The sequence below is a fragment of the Lathyrus oleraceus genome, chromosome 7 (genome assembly GCF_024323335.1).
Source record: "Lathyrus oleraceus cultivar Zhongwan6 chromosome 7, CAAS_Psat_ZW6_1.0, whole genome shotgun sequence".
Lineage (NCBI taxonomy): Eukaryota > Viridiplantae > Streptophyta > Magnoliopsida > Fabales > Fabaceae > Lathyrus > Lathyrus oleraceus.
In genome coordinates, this window is record NC_066585.1 from 437,522,386 (window position 1) to 437,529,260 (window position 6,875).

The window sequence follows — 6,875 nt, forward strand, 5'->3', positions numbered from 1 at the left end:
TTCCTTGTTCGATAACATATTCCGATTACATGTGATAATTGGAGAAGTCCGGAATTGAAGGTTGGCAAAGAAAAAATATGGTCCGAGATACAGGTACTTACCATATATTGTTATATGTTTTTTTTGTTGACTATTTGTTGACCATATATTGTTATAATATTACTTATAATAACACACTCCATGTGTATGTTTTTTAGAGATCCTTTCACATCGATGAAAGCCGGCAAAAATATTGTATTCAATTGGCCGGAAAAAGACTCCGAGGATTTCGATCCTTTTTGTCCAACAAATTTCTCAAGGATGAGGAAGGAAAATTTGTTGAAGCAGAACGGCCAATGAAGTATGCGGAGATTATTTCATCCGAAGAATGGGATAACTTTGTCGCCAAACGAAGAAACGAAAAATTCCATGTAATGTCTATTAATTATGGTATTATACAATTGTTAAGTTACTTGGTTCTGATATGCCTTAAACTTTTTTATCCAGGAAGTAAGCGACAAAAAATCGGAAAAGGGCATCAAAACCCGCGTATCCGTACAAAAAAGGGCGTACGGGATATGCACGGTTACAACAAAGAATTGTGAGTATATTCAAATGCTATGAGCTTATACATTGTCACAATATGTTATAATTGATGATCTTATAATCTGATTCAATGTGTAGCTAGCCGAGGAGAAAAGTGACGCAACATCTCTTCCGGAGCACGTATTGTGGAAGGCTGCTCGGGTTGGGAAGGATGGGGCTGTCGTTGAAGCGGTTCAAAATGTTTATGACGAATGTGTAAGTATATAGCACTTTTTTACTTGACACATATACACGTTAACAATAACATTTATTATTGGTTTAGGGCATTACACCTTGTCAGTTGTATCTATCGTCACCAACTTATCGCATAGTTGGCAAGGGAAAAGTGCACAACACTTCGGGTGAATTACTTCACCATAATCCCCTCCCGGTGGGATATATGAAAGTTTCGGTTGACCTTGTATTAGATAAGGACGCGCTTCTACCATTACCTGACGTTGTTTCAGAGACAACGTTGATGCGAGATGCAGTCGGATCCTTTGTTGGATGGCCGTCAGATCTAATTTTCCCAGATGCCGAGGTATATATGTTCTAAATGATTATGAATATTTAGTATTCACATTTCAATTCAGCTACAATTATGATATTTAATCAATCCTTATTACATGGTAATGTTAGACTCCTACAAGACCCACACATAAAGTTGGTAAAGGGATTTCAAGACGCATCGAGTCGGTTGCATCTCAAAAAGAGGTACAAATATATATACCCATTGAATTATATACACAACGATTCTGTTGCATCACAAAAAGTCATGATTTAATTTATATGAATTTTTAGGTTCCCGGTCGAAAGTTGAAAAAAGCTGGTAAGGATATTCCAACGAAGTCCGGGACAAAAACAAATCCTAAATCTCAAAAAGAGGTACAAATATATATACCCATTGAATTATATAGACAACGATTCTGTTGCATCACAAAAAGTCATGATTTAATTTATATTTTTAGGTTCCCGGTCAAATGTTGGACAAAGCTAGTAAGGAAATTCCAACGACGTCCGGGACAAAATCTCAAATTATGATGCGTCTTGAGAAAATGGTGGAAGAGTCAGATATTATGCACGGCGCCATCCGTAGTGTAGATATTGATGAAGGTGTTTTCGGAATTGCTCATTCCGAAATAATTGCAAAGGAGGAGATGCAACAACTTTTTGAACACGAAGAATTGGGCATCGCTGTCATTCATACATACATATGGTACTCCGATCAATCTATTATTTACTTAGTTGAACAATTTATTTACACATTTCAATGAGTAGTCTAATGTTTATTATGTTTCTATTTAAGGTATATGTATGACACATTGATGCGGGGAACTGAATTGTGTAACCGATTCAATTTTATTGCTGCTTCCCGTATCAACACAACGTTTATAACGAAAAATCCAACATCCGTAAAGAATGAACTAGTCGATAGATTCATGGTGGCCGGCGATAATACTACACCCAGTTTGTATTTTTTACCGTTTAATTCTGGCAACGGGTTAGATTTTCTTTATAATAATTTCATTCTAATCTATGTATATCTTTTACGTAGAAAATTTTCATGCATCTAAATTTTTGTTTTATTTTACAGTGGTCACTGGGTGTTGGTTGCTATGGATCTTTCGAGACTAATGGTGTATTATCTCGATTCGTTATCGGGTGATTGGAGTAAATATCCGAGTTTGAAGAAGACGGTTGACGCATAAGTGAAATTCCCCTAAATATTCGTGTGTATTTGTATATTTAATTATGTCTGTCAGATTGATCTCAATATACGTTTTTATTTTGTTAGGGCAATACTAAAATTTAGATCGAAAAAGAATTATCGTAATAGGAAGGACATTACCTGGGTCAGAGTTCAGATATATATTAAGTTTCTTATTTTTGCTTATAATAGTGTTTGTTTTTTGCTTATAATAGTGTTTGTTTTTTGCTTATAATAGTGTTTATAAGAAATTAACTATATATATATATATTGTTTGTTTTTCTGTGTAGTGTCCTCAGCAAAACAATTCGATCGATTGTGGATTTTTTGTATTGAGATTTATGAGAGATATCATTGCGTTGAATCGTATAGACATCCCAAAAATGGTATGGAATAATAACAATTAGGGTTTATTTTAATATTATCGGATATTTCATCTAATTTGTTACTAAATCATGAATATGTTTTATTCTCTTAATTGTAGTACTTTGACGAATACAAATCTTACTCAAGAGCTCATTTGGATGAAATGAAGGATGAATTGTGTCAATTCATTATTGATCAAAGAATCATATAGGTTGTAGTTGTTGTACATATATGTATGGAATGTTGTTGTACATGCATGAATATCAATATATTAATGTTGTATATATGGAGGATTAATGTTGTATATAAATGGATTCATGTTGTATATATCAATGGATTAATGGTGTATAACATTGGATTAAAGGATGAAATCAATATGAATTTTACACTTTTGCAGCATGCGAACAGGTTCCCAATTAAATACCCACTGTTTTTCAAACAAATTTTTTTAAAATAACTAACACTTTAGAGGGAGCTTTCTGTAGGAAGCGCCCTCTAAACACTTTACATTGACAACTTTAGAGGGCGCTTTGCCCAGAAAGTGCCCTCTAAGGTGGCCCTTTATGGACCACTCCAGAGGGCGCTTTTTTCTGAAAGCGCACTATAATGTGGCCCTTAAAGGGCCACTTTAGACAACACTTTCTCCAGGAAAACAAAGTGTTGTCTTTACCTATGCCAGCGCCACTTTAGAGGGCGCTTAAAAGTGTTGTTATAGGCCAAAATAAGCGTCCTCTTTTCCCTTATTTGGCGTAGTGTATCAAATTCTTAAAAGGTTTGAATGATCAATTTGCTGCTGTTAAATCCCAGATAATATTAATGGACCCTCTCCCTAATATTTTCAAAGTCTATTCCTTACTTAACAAGAAAGACAACTCATTGCACCTATCAATGAGTCAAAATTGCTAGCTTTTCCCAATAATCAATATCAAGGGAGATGCAATACTCTTTTTTGTGGCAAGAACAATATAGAAGGTAGATCCTCCAATGGTAGAGGTAGAGGCTCAAGGGTTTTCACTCATTGTGGAATGAAAAATCACATCATTGATACTTGTTTCAAAAAACATGGATACCCTCCTCATTGACAGCCACACCAAAGTCACATCAATAATGTCAACAATTCACCATATGATAATCATCAAGAAATTGATGATCAATCAGATCCACCTGAAGATTCGAATCAGGACCAGTCAACAAATTCATTCCTCTTTACTCCTGATCAACATAAAGTTCTCTTAACTTTACTCTAGAAAGCAACTTCAACAAATTCTCATATTGTTAATCAAATGATTACTCAGTCTAAACTCACCACATGTATTATCTGCACTTTAACTCAATATGTCAAAACTACATATTTCATTCTTGACACCGGTGTCACTGAACATGTTTTCTATTATCGACATTTCTTTACATGTTTGAAGAGAATTTCTCCTATCATAGTCAAACTACCAAATAGTTCTGTAGTTACCATTAAAGTTGCGGGAACTATTATTTTTTATTCATATTTTATGTTGATTTATGTTCTATACATGCCAAAATTTTCATTTAATCTCATTTGAGTTCCAAATTTGACTCACAACCTTCAATGTCAAGTCACTTTTTATTATTCTACTTGAAAAAATTGTGAAATTTTAGAAATTTTCTTTACATAGGTTGACCTATGAAAGTCATGTGTCGACCTGTTCGACGCATAAGCTAACCTACATAAGGTCATGCGTCGACCTGTGAATGTCATGTGTTGCCTATGTATCGACCTGAAGAGGTGACACATGAAACATAACCTACAAGATTTAATAATGCAACATGGGTATCGGCCTATGAAATGGATGTGTTGACCAATAACAAAACATTTTTCCTATTGGTCAACCTGTAGCCGTGTGTGTTGACCTATGATGCAAGTTTTAAAAAAAAATAAAAATTTCATGCATTTTTATACATGATAACTTTTCCAAGTTGTTTCCAAATGTTTTTATGCTTCCTAATGATAATATGCACATAGAGAATAAGAGGATACCATCCAATATACATTAACGCTAAAGTATTCTAGTTTTGATATCATTCAAAATACATCTAACATAAGTTGCACTCGCATACTCCCCCTTTTTGATGATGGCAAAACTTGAGATGATGCGTTTCATGTTTTCAATGAAAGGCTCCCCCTAAATATATGCATCCCAACTTCTTCTTTCTTCTCCCCCTTTGACAACATCAAAAAGAAACGAAGCAAATCATGAGAAGTAACTTAACTCCCGCATAAACCAATATAACACACATAAGCGGTTGGAAAAGATAAGAACATCAATACGATAACACTCACATATAATAATTTTCATATTGAAAAAGAATGCCTAAAAATTAATACAAGCATATAAAGAAACAATATAACATGATTGCCACAACTTATGCCAAATAACATAACACAAACACGAAATATGAAATATACAATGTAATCAAAAACTTTTGAGTTGCTACAAAAGCAACACGATTACGTGACATATGTCTTTGGTGCTCCCAAAATGCTGCACACGCATGTGCTCTAGCAAGGCGATATATAGATTTGCCACCACTCAAACCAAAAACAGAGATGCTATCATAACAATGACACACAACAAGAATTATGCTAACATTATAACATGTTCAACCATATTTCATGCAAGAATTGATAACAACCCAATGCACCAAGAGCATATTTCAAGCATATAGAAAGAATAACACAAAGTCACTATAAGCTTATAAGTTGACATACATCAATAGAAATTTTTGGAAGTGAACATTCATGAATTATTGCATACATCAAGAATATCAATTATTTGGAACACAAGCAACATGCAAAAGGAAAAGCTTACTTACAAAAAGGAAAAAGTAAAATGGAACAATATTACTTATCTTATGAGTTGATGAAGGATGCACTCTTATGTGGTTAAACTTCCAAGGAAAGTCAGAGCAAAAGTATATAAAGTGCATGTAACAAATTATATTTAGGCAAGATTTGAGATATCAAGTATCCCCAATTCCCTTCGAATGTTGAAAAATGGTTTGGTCGCAAGAGGTTTTGTAAAGATATTCGCAAGTTGATTTTTACTATCAACATGGTCATGTAGGAAGTGGTGACGGATATCAATATGCTTAGTTACAGAGTGTAGCATTTGATTTTTGGTTAGATTAATAGCACTACTGTTGTCACACATAACAGGAATATGTTATAGTTTAATATCAAAATAAAGTTGTTGTTGTTTGAGCCACAAAATTTGAGCACAACAACTACCGTCTACTACGTATTCTACCTCAGAAGTTGATAAAGCAACAGAAACCCGTTTCTTACTATGCCAACTTACTAAGAAATTTGAAAACATGTGGAGAGTTCCACTAGTACTCTTCTTATCCGATTTGCAACCGAAAAAATTGGAATCGATATAACCAACCAAATTACAACTGTTTCCCTTAGAATACCAAAGCTCATGCTTAGAAGTACCATGAAGATACCTAAGAATGTGTTTTACGATTTTTAAATGAGATTCCTTATGAACCAATTGATAACGAGCACATATACACATGTTAAACATAATATCCGACCTAGATGCAATGATTAGGATACTCGTGATTTTCAAAACTGGGAGGTTGAGCTATATGCACTTCCTCATTAATATAGCCATTAAGGAACGCACTTTTCACGTCCATTTGAAATAACTTGAAATATTTGGAGCAAGCATAATCCAGTAGAATACGTATAGCCTCAAGGCAAGAAACTGGAGCATAAGTCTTCTCATGGTCAATGCCCTCTTCTTGGTTATAACCTTGAGCAACTAGCCTGACTTTATTCCTAATTCCATTTTAGTTGAGTTTGTTTCTAAAAACCCATCTAGTTCCAAATATCATTCCTGTAAAATTGGTTTAATTCATCTTGCATGGCCATAAGCCAATGCTCATCAAGTAATGCATCTTTAGCATTTTTAGGTTCAACTTGCGAAACGAACGCAAAGTGATCGCAAAAATTAATTATCTCGGAGCATGTTGTCACGCCTTTTGTGTTATCTCCAAGAATGTTGTCGATAAGATGATCTTTGGATGTTCTCTAACTCAAAGGTAGTCTGTCCACTGCAGCTGGACTTTCAACCTTATCATCTTCACAATCATTATCTTCTTATTTCTCGTGTTTCACCGCTTTAGGTCGATCAATTCATCGTTAGGGTTCCTTGAGAATATCTTGTGAAGATACACCTATATCATGAAAAGAAATACC

General features: G+C 34.3%; 1 long non-coding RNA gene across 1 annotated transcript; it reads left to right on the forward strand.

The window, feature by feature from the left end:
* Window positions 1–207: 207 nt before the first annotated feature.
* On the forward strand, window positions 208–722 carry LOC127108388 (uncharacterized). Its single transcript, XR_007796034.1, has 3 exons — window positions 208–410; window positions 487–580; window positions 664–722. It is a non-coding gene; the product is annotated as an uncharacterized LOC127108388 (long non-coding RNA).
* The last annotated feature ends 6,153 nt before the right edge of the window (window positions 723–6,875 follow it).